Genomic DNA, 22951 nt, shown 5'->3' on the forward strand with positions numbered 1-22951 from the left:
TTACAGAAATGAAAACAAAATACTATGTTCTCAATAAACAGTCACTCAAATTACCTGGTAATGGTCAACTACATTCAACAGTGTACCCTGAAATTCTTCTTCATTGGGTGGACTGTTCTTCATGCAGAAGTATACAAGAGTCCTCATACTTTTCACTGTAAAATATTCAGAATTATTATATTCCATCATAGTCATCTTATATCAAGAAGGAATTTGACATCTGCAGGTAATTGTGGAGAGAATATAGCTTTTGATGACTCTCATAAGAGAGATATCTTACCTTTGTCTAACAATTCAAAAAACCACTTTGAGCCCTCATCCCTCTGGGCCCCTGAGGCAACTTCCTTCATTGCTTTAGTCACAGACTTTGCACCTGAAAATAAACAAAAAAATATTAATACCAATAAAATGCTAACTTTCAAGAAATAATCATAATCATCAAGACAAAGAGCCAAAAAATACAAGTGTGTACTGAGTACCATGCCAAGAGTCAAAGGAATTAAGCATTCCTTTTGACAAGATCCACGTTTTTAGCTGTAATACAAAGCCATTTGCCACCTCTGCAACATGGAACCCTGAAAAAAGAATTACTTTAGCTGCATTATAAAAGATACTTTTGACCTCCATATTTGTATTACATATGCGATATGATATTATTGAGGATGCAAATTTATCATACCTTGTGTCTCAGAGAGATAAGTCAGCAGCTCTTTTGTCATAGGGACCTCACAGCTTACTGCTGAAGTTTCATTGGCCCTACTCCAGTTGACAACTGCTAACACCTTGTGTTGAACATACCAGAGGTTCAACATATCATACAAAGAGATCAAGTAGAAACCATCTTACGAGAAAGAAAGGGCTGACACTGTTGTGTGTGCTGTTGATCGACTGGAATCATGCCTTGCATCTGTTATAACTCACTGCAGGAAGAAATGGTAGAAATCAAAACATAAAAATGGTCACATTTCTCTACTCACAGATATTTTCAAGGTTTACAATCTGATATAAGATTTTATATTTTTGTATGTGCCAGTCTACATAATATATTCCGAGTATGGCAGGTGTACAAGTATGTGGCCAAAGACAAAATGAAATTAAAATGACAACTTGTACCTCTCCATTCACAGCATATGCAGGGTTACTCTTCACTTGTTCTTGAGTAGCCAACATCGACTCATTGGAGACCCTCTTCATGACTGTCAAGTAACTGAGCTTTTTCAAGACTGTTGAAGTGATTAAAAATAGAAGTATTTTAGAATTGTATCTGGTAAGGCACAAACCAAAGAAGGAACAGTTCAGTCAGTTTGAGCTATCTTGGTAAAACATTCATGATTTAGCAACCTGCAAACTGCTGTTGACTGCCTTCTCCTTGCAAGGAGAAAGACTATATGATTTTCAGAGCATCTGCGCATGTGCATTGCTAACCTGTGTCAGAGGTCTTTTCTCCCTCTGACCTGATGTTGGCTGCTTGACAGAAACTTGTGTATTCTGTCTGTCAAGCCACAGGACAATACTCCATGAATCAATCTATGAAAGAGAGACAGAGAAGTGACCAGTTACAAAAAACAAAAACTGTAAAATACCGAGATAACAAATTTCTGTAAATTTCGAGCAAAAATAAAAGAGTGCTCACCTCAAATTTACACAGTACTTTGGAGGAGATCCTCCCATGATAGGGGAGGAGGGCCACTTGACAGAATCTCCACCAACACATGAAATTGTCACTGACACTACATGACACTGTCGATTGAAGACAAGTGACTCACAACCTAGGGGTTTTCCACAATAACAACATGATGTCGTTAGCGTATTAGAGAAAAAAGAAAACAGAGTTCGCGGAGATTCTTCACTGCAGAGATATAAGGAGTCGTTCTCTGCTGAAGATGCAGTGATTTGCATTCTTTGTGGCGTACGTTCAGCTTGTGGAGGAGAAATTGGAGAAAAAGGATCAGCAAAAAGGCCAAGAAATACGCGAAGATGGAGTGGAAGAAGCTAAAGGAATTGAAAACCGTGCAGTTGTGGATGGTGTATTTCGGACTTCCCGTTGATGATAAGCTCAGATCGCTCGATGTCAGTCATTTCCTCTTAATTTTCTCCTAAAAAGCTAACAGAAGAGCTTCCATCAAATCTGCATTCTGTGTGCTTGTCGTCGCTTTTGTAAGATTCAACGAGCCTTTGGCCATCTTTATGCGGTCTTTAATGCCGAGAGGTCTGCTCTCCTGAGTTCGAGGAACTTCTATGTTGAACGAGAACTGTGGACCTCGATCCGTTGGATGCTTTTTCTTGGGTACAGATGGCTTATTTCCCTCAGCCATAATGAATAAATTTCCCAATAAATATATCTTTCGAGCAGTGACAACCAAGACTATTCTCCAAACTGAACTTGAGTTGTGAAATTCTGTCTCAAAATCGCACTTACTTGTGAAATCATCCCTACTTTAGAGGTTTTGTCACAGAATTGTCACAGATAACAATAGTCTAAGCATTGCGCATAGAATGTATCATGAATCCGCTAGTTTCAATGGGAATAATCTGAAGGCTCGAAGAACCAGTTTGTATCAGGAGCTTGGGACATAAGCCGAAGTTACACGGCGCAAATTTTGAAAAGACAACTGTGCGAGTGTCTCGTCGACCGCAGATGCGCTTTGAGCGGCCGAACGATAAGTTAGTGCCAATTAATATCAAAATGAGCTCAATTATGGGAATGAGAGTCAACAAGACGCAATATCTTCTAATTTATTGACACACAAAAAAACACTTAAAGTGTGTCTTCTATGTAGACCGTTTCACTCAAGGTGGGAACGTTGGTCGCCATATTGGATGATTTTTGCATTTGGGCTGAAACAAAGGGGAGGAGCCAACCTATTTAAAACGCGCCTTCGTGTTAAAATTCACCTTTCACAAAGCCTTTCCCTAACGCAAGCAATTATCAGGAAAAAATAATCAATTCGGCCTTTTTTCCATAAAATGAATGTTCAAAATGAACATTCCCCCCCCCTCCCACTTAGAGAACACACTGTTAGGTCAAAAAGAGATATTTTGTTTATTAAACTTGAATCATCTACAAACAGTACAATGTCAAAACTAAGGTTCTCTTCTTTGCGCAAGTTTAGGTTTCAAATTTTAATTGCCATTAAGTCCATGCGTTGTAGAGAGGCCAGTTTACAGCTCATAAAGGCAGGATCCAAATCCTATATCCCAACTGGCATATTTGCCTAGACCCCGTTTCAAATTTTAATAGAAATCCCATCGCCGTTGTTATTAGTGGGAGTGGGATTCAGTTTCTATTGAAAATTTTGTTAATCCCACTAGCTTCAAAAAGGGTTCAGAGAGACGCAATTTACCGAAAGATGGAGAGTTCAAAACTCAGCCAGTCCAAAAAGAAATTTGAAGTATAGCAAGTATAGCAAAATCAACAAATTCCAACCTCCTCCTTCCCTCTTCCCCCCTCCCACTTTGAGAACATATTGTTAGTTCGTAATATTCAGATCAAAATCGAACAAATCACATCGCGTATTTACCAAAACTCGGTTCTAAATTTTAATTGCCTACTGGCCCATGCGATCGGCTGCATTGATCCCATTTAAATTCACCTTTCATGGAGCCTTTCCCTTAACGTAAGCAATTATTAGGAAAAAAATAATCAATTTGGACTTTTTTTTAAATACAATGACTGCTCAAAATAAACATTCCCACCTCTCCCCTTCCACTCAGAGAACACATGGTTAGGTCAAACAGGGGATATTTTGTTTATTACATTTCAATCGTTTACAAACAGTATATTGTCAAAACAAAGGTTCTCTTCTTTGCGCAAGTTTAAGCTGTATATTTTTAAAAAAATTAATTTTTTTGGAGCTGCCGATGTAAAATTAAAGAACCACATGATCCTTGCAGGTAAGCTGCAATTTTACCAATTGCAGAAAAGGAAGACTAAGAAAAATTCAGGCTCGGACGGGGTTTGAACCCAGGCCTCCCAAAATATTATTACCAACTGAGCAACAGAAGTAAATGTCAACTCCTCCGCCCTTATGCCTATTTACTTTTATAGGACGCTTAATAGCCCTTTAATATTTGCTTCAGTTACATTCTGGTCATTGTCCTTCAAATTTTTTTTAACTGCGTATAACAAAACATTTAGAAACATTTTATTGTCGAAACGAAGACTCCTTTTACTGCGCGACTTTTCGATATGAATTTGTGATAAGTTTCTTTTGCCTTGCGGATTAAAATCAAATAAAGACATAATTCTCGAAGGTGAGCTGCAATTTTACTAATTGCAGAAAAGTTGACTAAAACAAAAAAAATCAAGCTCGGACAGGATTCGAAACCATGCCATTACATTTCAAGACTAATAGTGGAACGAAATTTTCCTAATTTTCGGTTTTGTTTTTCTTGGACCTTAGCACTAAAAAAACCAAAAAGGATATGTGGACTTTTTTTGCCGTACATTTCCAATACGCATCAGTAGATTCCCATGAGAAACGTAGTTTCCGATAAAATGGGCAAAATTATATTCTTAAAGCCAAAAAGCGAAACAGCTCATATCAAGCGCGAATGACTTACAGCAACTTACGGCGCTTTATTTGAGCAAATGCAGCAAGCGTGGTACATAGCTAAATATGCCTCGTTTTTTTAAAGCCATGAAGCGGAACAGCCCATATCAAACGCGAATGACTTGAAAGATACCTCGTTCTTCAGGCGCGGAAAACCTAAAATATCGTTTTTCAAGCCTTAAAAAAAAGAACGCGCTTAACACAAAAATATGAAGTACAGTATACGGGGTACAGGCCTCGTTCTTAAAGTCCTGAATTATTAAACAGCCCATTTCAAGCGCGAATGACTTGAAAGATACCTCGTTCTTCAAGCGCGGAATACTTCAAATCTCGTTCTTTAAGCCTTAAAAAAAACACTTAACACAGAAATATGAAGTACAGTATACGGGAAATATGCCTCGTTCTGAAAGCTCTGACGCAAAACAGCCCATAAACAGAAATCTGAAATTGCACAATGTCAGTTACCAGAGATCACTCTCTCAAACTATGTCTGCATTCTCCTGCATCCTTTTATTTTACTGACAATTGATATGTCGAGTAGTTTGAGAATTGAAAATTTGCCGTCGAGTTACTCTTCCGAGTCAGCTGAGTGAACGGTATTGCATAAAAAAATAAATAAAAAAGAATAAAAACGTTCATTTCTTCATTTGGTCAATTTCACAGAATTCCGTCCATTCTGCATATGCTACAGGTCTGTTTCAAGAGGGGAAATTTGTCTAAATTGTATTGCGGGTATCGGTCTTTTTAACCTCTCGAGTTCGCGCCCCTTTTCGTTCTGGCTTTGTTTCGGTTATTTATCTCCTCTGAGTGTTTCGTGATAAGAAATTGACTCCTTTATAATTATTTCCTTAAACCATACAGTACAAAAGCGTTTGAACATCGAGTTGAGTTGAAATAGGTTTGCTTGTGAAGTGTCTTCAGCTGTCTCGCAGCCGAGGTTTAGTCAAGTAACCATTATCAGTACTTTTTATTCGGTTTATCAAATTCACGATCGTTGCACGCTCAGGATAAAAACAAACAATATTACTGCTGTTTTCTATTTTTTCTTATTTTTATTCTATTATGCGATTCAAGGAAAATCCATTACCTGACTCGTGAATTCCACGTTAAATTGCACACGAAAACCGTGCTTCGCGATTCATGCGATGTCAGTTTTCGCGTGCAATTTAACGCGGAATTCCCTCGTCAGGCAATGAATTTTCCTAAAAATTGATTTAAGATAACCTAAACGGTGAGCATTTTAAAAATCACCTAGTTTTTTATAACCTTCTCTAACTCGTAGTCAAATAAACGTTTTTTTTTCCCGTCGGATACACTGAAAGAATTATTTTATGCTCAACCTCAATGATATTTTGCTACATTTTTATCATATGGAAGTTAGGATACAACCAGCCAGAGAAGCTACCACCTGGAGTCTACAATAGCAATACTGAGTTCACCGAATTATAAATATAAATTATTATTAGTGATGTGATGTGCAATTTCTCTGGGGAGACCGATTTTTGAGCTTTTAGCGCAAAAACCATTGAATTGCGGTGTAAAATAATTTCATCCTTTAAAAAAAAAACAGCTTGGTTTAAACAGAGTTTGTAGTGCCCTCTTCTAACTCTGGTTTATACTCTTCTCGTACAGTTCCATATTCAAGTAGAACGCAATCGCAAATTGATACGTTTAATATGCTTCACTAGCTCCATGACTCATTAAATGTGTGTACTGAGACAATTGGATTCTTAATTATTCGTAAGATTGTTGACGAGCATAAGCTAATAACTGCAATTTATTGGCTTTCTTATGAATTAGAAATGCGAGTGTCGAGACTTCGAAGATTAACTTGCACTGCTTCCACTTTCCTTAAACGCTTTCTTCCGATTGCATGAGTTGACTTGAAATCTGAATATACTGATTTTAAAATGAGGTTTTTGAAGAAAAAAAAATTGTGAAGCACTTCCCCGATCACAATCATTGATGCTTCGATGAAAAATTTTGATGTGCTTTTTAAAATTCGTTGCCAGGCGTGTCACCAAATTTTGATGTCTGTTCTTTAAATCTCAAATTCAGAACGCACAAAATTAAGTTGTTTGCGCGAGTGCTGTGGGCTAAATGCTCACCTAAAGTATCGTTTTTACTTCTTAGTTAGATTTGGGTCGCATTAGATACCTCAGCCTCCTGTAACTGTTTTATCACGTATGTTATCCTGTCTAATCTTTGACCAAATTTTCATACACATCCATAGATCGTTAAGCATAAACGATATCAAGAAGTTGTCTAATGATTTGTTTTCTGAATTATTCAACCTGCAAACCTATTAGCTTTACTTTAACTGTTCCAGGATTTTACTAAAACGCATGTTCCTTCATGAATAATGAATATCACACAGTTTCTAGAACTCTAAGCTACTAGCATAGCAGGTGGCGTAATACACAAAACGATCGCAATGCTACATCAGTTAACAACTCAAGTTCGAGATAAAGACAAATATAATTGGAAACATAGTGTTCTTAACAATATCAAGTAATCGGCAAATAGAGGCACTTGCATTCAAAAGAGCATTAAAGAAACGTCTATACAACCCGTACTGGATAATGATGGATAGAAAAAATCATAATATGATCCCTCGCCTCTGTAGACAGAAAAACAACAACAATAAGGAAAACAAGGATAAAAACAGCAAAAAAAAAACATTAAATGCTCATTTAAATGATCTTTGTATTCTTCTTATTAGGATTTGAATTCTATCCAGTTCTTTAACCTGCTGTAACTATTTAATCACGCTTTTTCATATACCTAATCTTTGTAGTTACTTCTCTGGCAACCAAATAGAAAATCTACCGCCTGGAGTCTTCGCTAACAACACCGAGTTGACTTACCTGTAAGTAAAACATTTGTAGCTTCATATTTGATACTACCGATACTATTTTATTTCAAACTTTAAAAATTGTGTTTTGTACAACACTTATTGTTATATTTTGTAAGCAACTAATGTTGATTCCATTCCACCTATAATACAACACACGTTAAACTGTGAAGATCTAAATTCAGATTATTCAGAACATATTTTTACCCAGTCCAGGGTAGTAACATCATTAATAGCATTTCCAAAGTTATCCCTACCATTACTTTTTATATTGTCGAGAAGGACATGATTTATCTATTATCTTTAAATCACGTTTCTAAACTTCACCAGAGATCATATCTCCATTGTTCCTTATCTCGTTACATTTACCTAATTTTCTGTTCTGTTTTTCTTTGACCTAAGTAGTTAAAAAAAAGAAAAAAAAAGGTAGATATCGACTTTTTGACGTACATCACCAATTTACACCAATGGGTAACGTAGTCTTCCGATGGAATTGACAAAATTCTATTCTTAACACCTTCCAAGGGAAGTAAGATACGTTTGACGCGAAAAAGGTACCGGAAATCAGATGAAAATCAGAGAGGGCACATAATGTTGTCCGATGGTATCCTTCGATACCTATTTGTCGAATGGAATCCGATGGGGTTTATGGGAATCTAACGGTGTCCATCCACGTTCACCGAAATTACTGGTCTTGTGGTTAACCTAACCTCAGACAAGTATAGTATAAACGAAATACGCCAAGTTCTTAAAGCCATAGGGCGAAACAGCTCTTTTCAAGCGCGAATGACTTGAATTTATACCTTGTTTTTTCAGGCCTTTTAAGCAAAACAGCGCTTTACGTTAACAAATGCAGTATGCATGAAATATGGCCCGTTTTTTAAGCCATGAAGCTAAACAGCTCATATCATGCCTGAACAGATTTTAGCCATTGTTTAACAAAACCGCGTTCTAAATTATTTTGATTTTGGCTATTCCTAGCATATGAACATTGCTAATCATTAAGAGAATAAAAAAGGCATAAAACGCAGACTAGAAAATCATTCATCTGCCAAAAATAATGCATTTACAAATAGGTTAGGTGAAGACAGTCAAAGGAATCTATAACGCCTAAAGTTTGGCAAATAGATTGTCAGTTAATAAAAGATGACGCTACTGTTGCACCATAAGGACTGTCGTGCATGTCGTAATGCCTCGGAGACTAGCACAACAGACAAACACGGTAAGAACACAGTTTACCCTCAACAAAGTAGCCATTTGCTTTGAGTTATACAGGTTTGTTCTAATTATTTTAAAGAGCTTGTGCTTGCTGCCCGTGTTTTAAAAGCTGTTTTAGGAAAATGAGGAATTCGAAAATGAAGGAAAAATCTCAAACACAGTTTTAAATGAAGGACAATAAGTCGAAATATTCCTTCATGTTTGGCGAATTAGTTGCATTGGATATTGAGTATCGTATATCGGCCGGGCGTATCGGTGAGCTAAAAAGCCTTAAAGCTTAGGACGTACTTCTTGTACAAATCGAAAGCAACTTTAACTTTCAGAAGCGTGTTATAAAATTGGCGCGGTCTCCGTGCTATATTGTGCAAAGTTGCAAGCATTTATTTATTGACCACCTTCTAACAAAGCTGACGACATGAGCATTGAAGCGAGCATCGAAAGAGTTCATTAATTAAATAAAGAAACTTTGATTGTTTCCGATATCAACATCGACTTCAGAGAGAAACTAGGCTATGGTTAACATCGCCTTGCGAAAGGACTTCGTAATTTGCATTCCAAACAGCTTGTGGATTTCATTACACGCCCCGTGAATGGCGCTGAATGTGATCCGTGTAACTAGCGTCCAATTTCAGTGTTACCGGTTTTGTCGAGAGTCATTGAGCGCCATGTGCGCATCTTATGCACTTTTCTCTGCGATAATAACTTGATTTTTTTAAGGCAGTCTGGTTTTCGCAAAAACCTCAGAACTGAAACTGCCCTCATCAGGATAATCGATGACCTATTTAATTTGGACAAGGACAGGGTCTCTGGAGTGGTGCTTATTGACTACTGCAAAGCATTTTATATGGTTGACTATGAACTATTACTGAAGAAACTGGAGGCACATGGCATGGTGAATACGGAGCTTAAATGGTGTCGGTCTTATTTGACCGGAAGGAAGCAAGTAGTTCACCTGAGTGGAAAGGAGTCAAGTGGGATGCCGATGGAACGTGGAATTCCTCAGGGAAGTATTTTAGGCCCAATATTCTTCATACTATTCATCAACGATCTACCACTGCATGTCAGTTAACAAGAAGACCTCTATGATGATGGTACCCTTGCAGCATCTGCTCATTTTAATAATTTACTTCAACTTTAACTTTCCCTAAATATCTCCGCAAATGAGATACGTCACTGAGCTGACTCAAATAAATTTCCAATCAACGAGTCAAAGGCTAAAGTCTTAACGATCACCAGAAAGTACCTGGCGTCTAACATCAATAATGCACTTGTTGTCCACTCCAACTTGTTGTCCGCAACACGCAAACTGCGTTCGTTTCCTACACGCAATTGCAAGTCTGACTGTGAGATGCGTGTAATTTACACGAAATCTGGCAATTACAATTCATTAAATGTTTTAACTGAGACAATTAGAAGGAAAATTGTTTGTAACATTTTTGACGAGCATCAGCCAGTAATATAACTGCACTTTGTTGCGTTTCTTATTAATGAAAATGCGAGTGTAAAGGTGGCTGGTACCAGTTTCCTCACAGGGGAGTTGGTCACTCTCATGCGTCACGCGCGAGAGAAACGCGCGAAGGAAGCGCAAGATTTAAAAGGCGAAAAATTCACAACAAACATGGCGGCGCGAGGCTTTCTACGGTCTACGCATTTTTTTCTTATTTTGTAAGAAATTTGCCCACCAGAGTGTATTTGATGTATTCAACGGCCACTGCGTATGCAAGAGACAGAAACGAAAATAAAGAAGGCGATTCTCGGCGACATAAAGGCTGCTTCGCATCGAAACGAAAAATCCAATCGATACGAAATCTCGTGACAGCAAAAAAAGAGAGAACTCAAGTGAAAGAAAATCTGCCAGAAGAAGAGAAAGACTACGAACCTCCAAGGAAAATAAAACGAGGTCACAACAGGTAAGTAATGTGTTACATCGCTGTTGCATTTTGGCTGGTTCGACTGAGATTTGTTACATTTTCTTCTTTCCCTTTCTTCTTTTGATTCTTGATAATTAAATACCCGAAATCAAATAGCTAAGCAAAAATTTTTATCATTACAGCCCACTAAATATGAGGTTGATATTTGTGGTACAAGACTGATCGAACTTCCAGTTCTTCGAAATGAGTTGAAATCTTGCTCAAGCTGCAAAAGAGGTAAGTTCCTGTAGGAGCCTTAAGAAAATAAAGGGAAAAAAAAAGAGACACACAAAACAAAATAAGTCGGTAAAAATAATAGATCTTTTTATAAATCTCATATGAGTATATTAAAATGTTTGTCTCTGGTATTGTTGTGTAAGGTGGGTAAAATAATTTTTAGGTTAAATAAAATATTTTAAAATATTACTAGTATTGTTTAACACAGTGCAGGAAACTTTTTTTAGCTATTGCGTATGGGCATTTAGACAGGCTCAAATATGACTTTTCTTGCTGATCAAATTTCAGAGTACAATATCTTACCTCCTGTCATCTTGAACTTCCACTTTCTTAAATTGTTTGCTTTCCTCAAACTATTTGCTTCTATGCATAAATAAATAAATGATCACTAGGCCATTTATTGCACCCACAGGTCCATTATCCCTTACAAACATTATGGAAGAAAACCAAAGTGGTCTTTGTAGTATCTTCAGCATTAAATGCAGCTTCTGTAGTCACCTAAGTGAAGTAAAATCCTCTGCTGAACACAGAGCTGGAAGCCGTGGTCCTCTTGTTAACGATATCAACACAAGGGCAGAATTGGGATCCCTCCATGCTGGCATGGGGAATACCCACCTAAATAATTTACTCTCTAGAATGTACCAACAAAGAATTTTAACCTGTTTAAAAGAAGAGAAAGAGAAGTTGGAAATGCCCTAGAGAAGGTTGCTACAGACAGCTGTAAATTTAAATTAAATTTAGAAAAAAAAAATTGGCGAGAAATCTTCTGGTCTATCTGCAGACCATCTCCCTGGAGAAGCTGTCTCCTATGATATGGGTTGGCAAAAAAGGGGAAGGGGACACAACTCTGCAACTGGTCATGGGGCTGCCATGGGTCTCGTTGCTGGAAAAGTTGTGAGTTATTCCACAAGATGCAAGATGTGTCGAGTAGGTAGCCATAACAAATTAACTGGGAAAGAAAAAAAGCTTGATTGTTGAAATAATCACTATGGTCATCAAAATCAATGGAAAGAGATGTTGCTTGTGAACTGTGGAGAAAAGCTCCTCAATCTGGAGTCAAATTTTCAATTTATGTAGGGGATGATGACTCAACAACCCTTGCAGACATAAAGAACAAAGTCCCATATGGTGTTGAGAAATGGTCCAATGTTGGTCATGCCAAGAAATCCCTTAATACCAGACTATACAATCTTGGAGACTGTTTCAAAGGATTGAATTGCTCAATTCTCAGTTCAAAGGTTATAAATTACATCACTGAGTGCTTCAGTTTTTGTGTCAGCCAAATGTGGGAGATCCTGAATCTTTAAAGCAAGGTCTCAAAAACATTATTCCCCATGCCTTTGGGGAGCATACTTGTTGTAATGTTTCATGGTGTGGTTTCAAGCAAAATCCTGTTGCCTACAAATATACAGACTTGCCAAATGGCAAAGATCTCTTTGGAGATTCCCTAAAAATTGCCTTAAGTGACATTCTGGACAAATATTCTAATGACATTGTAGTGAACAAACTGACTCCATGTGCTAATTCACAGAGGAATGAAAGTCTTAATAGCACCATTGGTTCTCAGAACTCCAAAACTTGTTTTTATGGAGGCAGTGAAAGTAATGATTTTTGAGTAGCATATGGGGTGGCAGAAACCAATATTGGATACAACCACATTGGAAAAACATTAGAGATTCTTAATATTGAGCTTGGTTCTCTCTATGAAAGACATGCTGAAGCAATGGACAAGAAGGTTTTTTATGACAAACAACAAAAAGAAAAAAAGAAATTAAAGAGAAGGCGTAACCAGTTATCTTAACAAAAAACCTCGCAAACACTCAGGAGGGAATTCAGTGAAGGGGTCACCTATGAGTCTTCAGCAGGTCTAAATTTGGACCCAACAAATCATCAAACAGTGTCACAAAATGTATTTGAAATGCCTACAGAAATATCACTCACTGAGCTAAAAGGATAAATGAAGAAATAACACCACCCTACACTGTAAGGCCAAAGATTGTGCACTTACAATATGATTCAAAACAGAAATAACAATTCGTTATCTTTGACACATAAACGACTTGCACAGGGAAGCTAGCTGAGATGTGCAAACTGTCTGCTGTAAGTGGAAATGGGAAACATGAATTCTCCATTTACATTCTCCCAAAAGCAACATAAGTTACAGTGCCTACCTTGTCAATGGCCTGACCATAAAGACCATAAAAGGAGTAAAGACATTGTGCCAAGGAAACATTCCTGTCGAAAGTATAACCATAGAGGAAGCACTTGGTGACTTCCTGACTCTTATAACTAAAGTCAAGTCTTCTGAGTGACATGAAAATCAAATAACTGTTTTAATTGGTCATAATTCGACAACGTTCGATGTCCTTACTCTCCTAAGAAATAGTGATGAAAACTTCAAGGATGGCATTACTGACATGAATGTTTACTTTGCGGATAGTCTACATCTGATGAAAAAACTGATTAAAAACAAACATAAAGCACTTGAGCTCGATTCTAGTGGATACTGCAAACCAAACCAAAGAAACTTTTACAACCATTTGTTCAAGGAACAGTTTGATCACCATGATGCTTTAGAAAATGTCAGGGCGCTGAGAAAAATTCTTTTTGGATCGTCATTAAGCCTCTCTAGGAAAAACATCGTTGAGAATTCCAGTATCATCAGTGCTCCCCACGGAGTGGCAAACATGCTCTACCTAGATCAACGCCACGAACTTCTTCTAACATTCAGTGACAACTTGTTCAACGTAACCGACACCGGACCAATTAAAAGATCAATGGCACAAAACATCGCTGACAGTGATCTCTCTTACGATGACCTTCACAAACTGTACACAAGGTTTGGTAGAAGAGGACTAGTCGCCATATTGTCTAATCCACCAACAACTTCATCGGCGAAGACAACACGAGTCACACGGACGAAGAGGATATTGGCCGCCATAGTTAGACACTTCGAAGAAATCAGGAACGAAGAATAAGGAGAGATGCCCGAAAAAATCTCAGGCATAATGTTTTACCTATTAGAAGACTCACAATCTCTAAACAAACATTCCGATCGAAGCGCCAACCAACACGTGTTTTCCATTTCAAACTTTCGCTCATTGTTTTTCAATAAAAATATGGCTAATATAGTCAGAAGCTGGAAGTATATCTTTCAAGGTGGGCCCGGAAGGCTGTCTTTAACGGCTACTGAATGACTTTCTGAGCAGTAAACGTTTCAGAACATCAGATCGGATGCAGTAGGAGCTCGCGCGAGCACACGCAATTGTCAGCGGTAGCCGTAACAGATCATGAACAACTGTCGATATAATGGAATCCGGATATTTAAATGCGCGAGAACGTGCGTGGGAATTGCTAGACTCACGAAAGCTTTTGCATGCAAAAAAGGTCCGGTGACCCCTTCTTTTTTAATGTTCCAATATAATAATAACATTGAAAGGAATCATCAGAAAAAAATTAGGAAATTCTACGGAAGGACATTTGCGATGTGTGAAAATTGCCTTTTTCTAAATTCTCTGAAATTCCGCTCCGTATAATTTTTTAAAAATATTTGTGCATTTTCCTTTTCAAGTACCCAAAGCGGTCACTAAGAAAAATCACGGGATCGCAGAGTTAGTTTTCAAATTATTTGAGCCATAAGCTAAAATAGGCGCCTGAATAATCCTTTGAAAGCGTTGCCATGGAAACTGCTGGTGACGAAATAACACTTATTTTTGGATAACCAATGGTTATATAATTCAACCCTGTAAAAGTGTTAAACTGGCCTTGGTTAGTCTTTTTGTTATATTCTTTCAAAGCTACAAACCATCGAATAGATGAAAACTGGTACCAGCCACCTTAACTTGCACTGCTTCCGCTTTTCTTCAGTTTCTTCCGATTGCCACGAGTTCACTTGAAGTTTTGAATTTAATGATTGTTTGGAAGCGACAACGAAAATCTCCTTTAAAAGCAGGCACGTTTAATCGGTTAAAAGACGGTAAAACTGAAAAAAATGCGACTAAAACTGAAAAACACACACGCGAGAAATCGTACGCGTAACTTGCTTACGAACTAGTCAAATTTAAACGTCTCAGCGCGCGCGCGCTAACCGCACGACACGCCAGTCCGATACTTCCTTCTTAGCATTTTCCCCCTCCCAACACTGGGAGGTAGTCCTAGTGTGGTTCTAAATAAGTGATTAAAAATTAATTCCAAGCGGAATCAGTTTATTAATTCGTCTCACGACAGTTTTGACGCCACACGCAACTTTAGCAACACGGGTGTGACCGTCACGTCCAGGATACCTTTCAACAATTCGTCCTAACGGCCAACGTCCTCTTGGAGTATCGGGCTGAATCACAAGAACTACATCTCCAACTTTTAGGTCTCGGAATTCTGAAGTCCACTTCGGTCGGCTGTTAAGGGCAGGAATACATTCCTTGAGCCATCTCCTTCACACTCCTGAAATAATGCCCTGGACCTTTCGCCATCGTTGACGCAGATGCAAAGGAGTGGTTTCAACGGAGTCAGGCACAAACTGTCCCCCCATTTGGCCCTGCAAGAAATGGTTAGGGGTCAATGGAACATCTTCTCGTGGATCTGAACTCTGATAAGTCAACGGACGGGAAATTAAGAAGGGATTCCGACCCAGCGAACATAGTGATCAGCTCCTCATCGTTTACATGTTTACACTAATTTCTTCCGACTGCCAGGAGTTCACGTGAAGTTTTGAATTTAATGATCATAGAATGGAGTTTTTGAAGTAAAAGCAAACCAAAATTGTAAAGTGCTCCACCCATCACAATCATTAAACAAATCGCACATATTGTGAGTCGCCAGGCTTCCCGTTTCATTGCTATGCACCACTTGCAGTTACTCAGCATATTTTTAATATCAGACTAAGCGCACCAAACCACAATTCTCTAATTGTACTAAGCGTTTAAATATCTTTTCAAAGTTTGCAATCGAAAAACTCTGACAGACATTTCCAGGACAGAAAAAGATCAGCCATACAAGGAGGAAAACAGAATCCTCTAGCCTCTCCAATGGGAAAACAACGAGAAAACTATATCTATACCAACAACATAAACAGCACAGCAAGACGTTGGATGATCACCTAAATTTTCGCTATATTTTTCTATTTGGCGTCGTTGAGTACTTAACATGTTGTAGTCATCTAATCTTTAATAAATTTCAAAATTAAGTCGCGGAAGCCTGAACGGTAAGCTTTTAAAAATGTACCTAGTTTTGGATAACCTTGACCGATCTCTAATTCGAAGAAAAATAAACGTTTTAGTCGCTCATCGATACACTTAAAAATAATTTTTTTGATAGCTTAAATACCCAACCTCAATGAATTTATGCTACATTCTATTTCTGTGGGACTTGTGAGACATCCAGCCAGAGGAGATACCACCAGGTGTCAACACTAGCAATACCGAATTGGCCGAATTGTAAAAAAATGAAATCACAATTCCAGGTTTATGCGTAGAGAATGTTTTCATTTCTATTTCTGTTGAAACACCTTTCTGTTGAGAGACTTTTTGCACATTCCCAATTCCCCATTCCCGCTTTTAACAACATCCACCTTTCTACGGATTACCGCTGACAGGCAAAACAGTGTATGACTGAATAACAGCCCTTACAGGCGTGAAGTGGAAACAAACGCCGACAACTCGAGAAAATTCAAGTCCCTGTAGGCATTTTCCCTGCTCAAAAGTATAGAAATCTGGAAACAAGTTTGCTTTTTTTTTGTTTGTTTTTTTTTCTATTTCGAACGATGTTTGATCAACACTTTAGGTGTATTGAGTTCACTGATTTACTAAATTTTTGTCTATTAGGGACTTCAAAAAACTTTTAAATATTGTTTAGACTCATTCCCAGTTTAGTTTATCCAACCAAATAAAGAAAAGAAAAAAAAAACAGTCCAATGAACAACTCGAAATCATGTGTTGTTCAGAATCACCAAAAATGACTTATTATCCTAAAGTCACGGTTCTGAAGTTTACCTGAAATCCGATCTCAATTGTCGTATATGTCAAGACTAGTCAGAGGAATACAATCTACCTCTTTTTGTTGTTTGGTTTCCGAGTCCAAGTTATAATTTGAGTTTGACTTCGAGTTGAACTTTTAACGCTAGAAAGAAAAAAATAATAATGATAAAAAATTACCTACGTGGAATTGAAGAAATAGTTATTTCTTCATGACAAGGGTGTCAAAAAACCTCTGACGTTGAAAACTTGCCTCTCGCCATTCACAAAATTTGTATGCAAATTTCTTTAAGTTGAAAAGTGACCTTGTTATTAAGAGAGGAAGAGAAAAAACCAGGTCAGCGATAATTTGAGAATGACAGTGTTGGACATAAAGAAACCGTAGCACTCTTTTAACTTTACTATTTAAGCGTAGATCTTTACAACAATAACCAGGTTTGATGGCTTGAAGAACTTATCAAATTTAAGGGCAGAGATTACTATTTGGATCAACGTACTAAAAATGCTTTTCAGTAGCAAAATTCACTGCATAATAGTTAATTAGAGCTACAAATCGCACAATGTGGTGTGTCGCCGGATTTCCCGTTTCAGTGGTATGCAGTTACTTCCAGTTTTTCAGTACTCGAAATTAAGAATGCCAGACTATAATTCTATAAATGTACGTGTACAAAGAGTCCAAATATCTCCCGAAGTTTGAATAAAGCACCCAGGTAGATATTTTCAGCACAGAAAGACATCAGCCATATAAGGCGGGAAAATAAAATCCCCTCGCTTCTCCTGAGGGAAAAGCGACAACCAACCAATAATCACAACAAGAGTAAAAACAATCGAACATCACACACACTACTTCAGGAGTCTCTACTTAATTCAGAACCTCGACACAAATTATTAACTATAGAAAAATAAAAATTAAAAAAAAACCCATAAAATTTAAAAAAGGAAAGAGAAAGAAAACATTTTCACACAACCATAAAACCAAACGAACTTAATATCGAAGAACTGATGTATCGAGCAAAGGAATGGAGTTGCATTACTGCAGCAAGAGTTTAAACGTGTGATGTTAGAATTATCATTAAATTAGTTTTAAAATTGTTTTGAGGTAGCCTAAACAGTGAGCATTTTAAAAATCACCTAGGTTTTTACAACCTCTTCTAACTCGCAGTCAAATATATAAGCGGTTTAGTTTCTCGTCGGATACGCTATAAGAATTATTTTACGCTAAACCTCAATGGTATTTTGCTACATTTTTATTATATGGGATTTGGAAGACAACCAGCTGGAGAAGATACCACCTGGAGTCTACAATAGCAATACTGAGTTGGCCGAATTATAAAAAATCAAAGCATAAGTTCATGTTTGATACTTAAAGAATGTATTCGTCTCTATTCGTGTTCAAACACCACTTGCACATAATTTTGTCAATCACCGAATGTGAGTGAAATTGTACTCACACCGGTTGTCGTGAGTCTTGAGGCTAATTGATTTCCGGAATAAGGTTAAGGTTGCCGTATTTTTTGTTTAGGATGTAATTATTTATCAAATCTTGAGAAACCAGTTTCTCAAGAAAACACTTATTTTGTAGGTCGCTAGGCGGAAACAAGATTAAGAAGTTGCGTGGTGATTTATTTACTCCATTAGTGAAGCTACGGACTCTGTAAGTCAGGAAGCTCATTTTTATATCGATCTACCTTAACTTGAAAGGATATGAACTTTTGCTTTAGATATTTCCACGCAAGTAACAAAAGGAAAAACTTGCACTTCGCGCCCGACTCGCGCTTGCCTCCGTTCGCTTGAAAACCCAAAAAATCACGCCAGTTCTGAAGGCTAAATGCTGATCTAGATATCGCTTTATTTTTCTTGTTGGTATTTGGATTGCATCCAGAACCTAGAGCCTGATTATTTCCGAGGGTAAAGGTCAGAATTCAGATTCCGATGAATTTGAAAACGATCGATACACCAAAGAATGTTAGCTAACACCTTGAGTAGGATTGGATTGATTGCGTGAACATTGTCAAAACGCTAAAGAAAAAACAAAGCCCATGTTGGTAAAATTGCCCTATGGAACTGTGATCTGCGTTCTCAGTTTTCGTTTACCCGCCAAAGTCGCCAGGTTATTTTGGAAGCTAATGAAGCAAAAAAGTGAGAGATTAGAGATGTCTTTAACTTACTGTATGGCAACGATACGTATCCTTTAGAACTTTAATTTATGGAAAGCCGATAAGTGTAGCCATCTTGCATTTGTGTGAGAACTTTGCAGCTTATTCTACCTTGTCTCTGAATAAGCCCTTTTAGTGGTTTGATTCTTTTTCTCTGGGGAGACCGATTTAATTTTATCCTTAAAAAAAAAACAGCTCGGTTCAAATAGAGTTAGTAGTCCCCTCTTTTAACTCTGGCCTATACTCTTCTTGTAATTCCATATTTGAGTAGAATGCGATCGCAAGTTTACACGTTTAGCGTGCTTTACAAGCTCCATGACTAAATAATTAGTTTAAAATGCATGTAGTAAAAAATGCATGCAGTTAAAAGGATGCACGCGCGCAACACGCAAACTGCGTGTCACTACACGCATTTGCAAGTGTGAGTGTAAGATGCGTGTAAATTACACGAAATCAGTCAACTACAACTCATTAAATGTGTTTACTGAGACGATTGGATCTACATTCATCCGTAAATACTTAACGAGTATCAGCAAGTTACTAGACTTTGTTGGGTTTCTTAATTCTTAGTTGCTGAAACCTTTGTTTCTATTGCGGAATCGTAACAGCTAACACGTGCTTGCGTAGAGGGGATCATGACGTTTACTGCTGTTTCCGTCGCTGCCGAAACAGCGTAACCGGATCACTTTTCAACATGTTTCCGCCAGTATTCAGTTGAAAGCAACATGTGTTTCCGGTGACGTAATCTCTTGATGACGTCAGCGGAAACAAACGAAAACTTCTCCGAAACCCCTTTGTTGCATGTTTCCATCGCGCATCTACACTCATGTAACATTTACTTGGAATGAGCTTTGGAAAAATTTCTTTAATACAAGGACACATTGCTCTGTTGTCTTTTGCCTGGGAAAGTTTTTCTTCCGCCCATTTTCTTTTCGGCGTATATAATCATGTTTTGTACCCGACCTAAGCAGTACAAAATATAGTAGAGAGACTTGAAATATTAGCTTGCATCACTTCCGCTTTTCATCAGACAGTCTTTTTCCTATTGCGACGAGTTCACATTTTTCCAGAACCCTCCACTAACGCCAACACTAGACACATCCACTTGAAGTAGTATAGGCAACTGAGGACTGAAATGACACAAAACAGGGCCCTGAGCGATAAACTTCTTGGACTCAACAAAAGCTGTGCCATGTGAATCAGTCCACTGGAAGGGAACGTCTTTGTAGGTGAATTTTCTTAAAGCCTTGACCACATCACTCAAGTTTGGAGAAAACTTTGCCAGAAAATTCAGCATTCGGCATACTGAAAATTGCTTCTGCTATGGTTAGGGCTGGGCTGACACCTTGAAGTTGAGCTGGAATCCCGTAAAAATCACTTTTGGGGTTTTAAACTTCTACCTGGCTGGGTTGAGCTCGAGTTCCACTTGTTGCATTCGCAGCAGGAAATTGCGAAGATTCTCACCATGATCTTTCTCGGCCTCCTCCTGTGTTATTCCACATTCATATTTAAGAACACGATCCGCAATGTTACAGAGACCTTTTATTCCTGCCAGGGCTTACTGCTGTCTCGTTTGATATTCCTCGTTTCGCTAGAGACTCGCTAGGGCAGACGTCGCCACCAGTACCAGCCAAAAGGAGTATGAGAGATTTTGGCTAAGCTTCATTAGTGAAGTATTAGTAAAGTATGTTGGTGAAACCAGATATCGCATCAGCTACCACAAAATAATTTGCACCATTCAGTTGTGGCAAAATGTCCTCAAAACGGGGAATTTACCTTTTCGGCGTTCGATTTAGTGTAATGTCACGTCACTTTTGTTGTAAACAAACCGCGAAAGCTCGGACATTGGGTCAGCTACCCACGACCAGTGTAAGGACTCCGACATTTTGTTGTAGATAATTTACACTGTCGTGAAGCTTCTCTATACACAAAATTGATCTCTTTGTTGCGTAATATGTTTGATTATTTATCAAGCAAGTTGTTATTTCACTACCGCCAAAGTAGATGCGAAGAATGTAGCAAGAAGCGTAAACAAAATAAGAACCGATTTCAACGCTGTCAATGTGGCAGAACTTTAAAAATATTTCGAGGAATCGGGGGATTTTAGCGAGCAGATAGTTGAAAACTTCGATCGTGGAAATCGTCTCCGCAGTTGAAAAATTGGTTCTGCCAATGGATTCAAATTTCGAATAAGACGACACCACCTCTTCAAACCATTCTGTTAATCAGGAGATACAAATTCCCAAATCATCTTTCGTAAAGACTGTGTACAATGTGGACGCGTCGCTGCCGTTTGGATTGTAAGACATTTTTAGTCATTTGAGTACCACTCTACCGATTTGTCAGGGACTCGCCGCCTATATATCATTTTAAGATAAATTCCTATTCATCGATGGTTATGTGGAATCTTTGGTAACAACTCAGTTCAAACAAGAGGGTGTTCAGGTATATGTGGCTTAAGTGCAGCCTTTGAAGAAAGTCAAACGGACGAGGTAAAGGAATACCAAGATCTCTCTTTTATTCTTGTTTATTCTTGTACACATAGCTGTCTTTCTTGTACACGAACGACGCACTTCGATGACATGACCCTTTCCACCTTTGCCTTCTCAGCTTTTGTCTAACTGCTCCAAGAAAATGGAAAAACTTGAACGAATCGCCGATTAGACAGGATTGAGATATTGGTAATCGTTTTCGCAAGCATCATAAGTGCCTCTCTTTGTCGCAACCATTCTTTTGGTATACTTGGGGAACTGAAATCGTACTCGTTCATCGTGTATGAGTCGGTTTTAATTTAAGGAATCAAGGCTTGCTCGCGTTTCAAAGCGATTCGAGAGTACTAATTTCCATCACGCATACCTTTTACTAATCGAGTTCGAGGGCCGTACTGTAAGATACGGACCTAGTTTTTTCCGCTGGGTTTATGGCACAAGCGCGAAGTGCACGGGAAAAACGAGGTTCTTTAACTTGCAGTACGGACCAAGAAAAACGAAGTTAGCACGATATTTACTATATCTCTTGATTCAAATAGAAGGGAAAAAGATTTTAGTTCAAGCGGAATGGCCTGTGATGATTAACGAGCGTCAAATCCTAAGCACAAGAATATTTTATTGGCTTCCAATAAAAACTGGACTTTGGGTCAAAAGTTCAAAATGTTCGTTTATTACCCATGCATAGTTTAGAATAATGCAAAATTACACGAAAGCAACAGTTTAAGTATACTAAGGTTTTCTGTAAGGAAGTGAGATAAAGCGTTCTATAAGTAACACTCTTGTCGAGAGTTTTTTTTTTTAATTCCTGAAATCTGCAAAGCACAACGCATTTCTGTGTAGAGAGTGCAAACTAACGGCTAACTTTGTTCAATGTCAGTGTCAACGTCAAACGAATGAATGAATTTTATCAATTCGATCGAAAACAGCACAAGCACCTTTTTAACGATTTGTATCCGATTTTTGGTGATTTGTGGCGTAGAAGTTGCAGGGTGGATTACTCGGTGCAGACTGAACAAAAAGATTAAAGACGGGTTTACATTGAGTCGATGTTTGTTGACGCGATGAAAGAAAGGCGTGGACTCGCTTGAGAGCTGAACCTACTTTTTAGAGCTTTAGGAGCAATAAAAACGAGACGATTTAGACGAAGATAACTCCAATATGCAATTTGAAAGCTTAAAATACTGTCATTTTGCTTGTCGACACCTTTAAAGAACTTGCCTAGGAGCTTATCGAGAGCAGCAGCTGGTATGCTTATTACATTAGAATTTTCATCAAACTGCTGTTCGTAAAACTCTACAAACTTTTTGCACTTGTATTTTGACTTTTCAAAGTATTCGACGACCTTTCGGCTGCAATGGAATAATCTGGTTTACGACCCGAATTATGTTCGTCGTAGGTAGTCGAATTTCTCTACTTGCCGCTTGTCCTACTCAAAAACTCGAAGAATCCGACTCGAAAGATTGGGATATCTGCTTCTAAGTTTTTCTCTTTTTCCTCGTTGGCGAACTTTTCCTTAAGTCGGTTCAAATTTTTCTTGAAGCGATATTTTGGCGATCAAAACAAAC

The 22951-nt window shown here is 38.1% G+C and overlaps 2 pseudogenes; one reads left to right on the plus strand and one right to left on the minus strand.

Moving 5' to 3' along the window:
- Window positions 1-22951, plus strand: part of LOC136280154 (uncharacterized) — a 249422-nt pseudogene that overhangs the window by 128523 nt on the left and 97948 nt on the right.
- Window positions 1175-2183, minus strand: LOC131791508 (uncharacterized; annotated as a pseudogene).

This window comes from Pocillopora verrucosa, chromosome 1 (genome assembly GCF_036669915.1).
Source record: "Pocillopora verrucosa isolate sample1 chromosome 1, ASM3666991v2, whole genome shotgun sequence".
Taxonomy (NCBI): domain Eukaryota; kingdom Metazoa; phylum Cnidaria; class Anthozoa; order Scleractinia; family Pocilloporidae; genus Pocillopora; species Pocillopora verrucosa.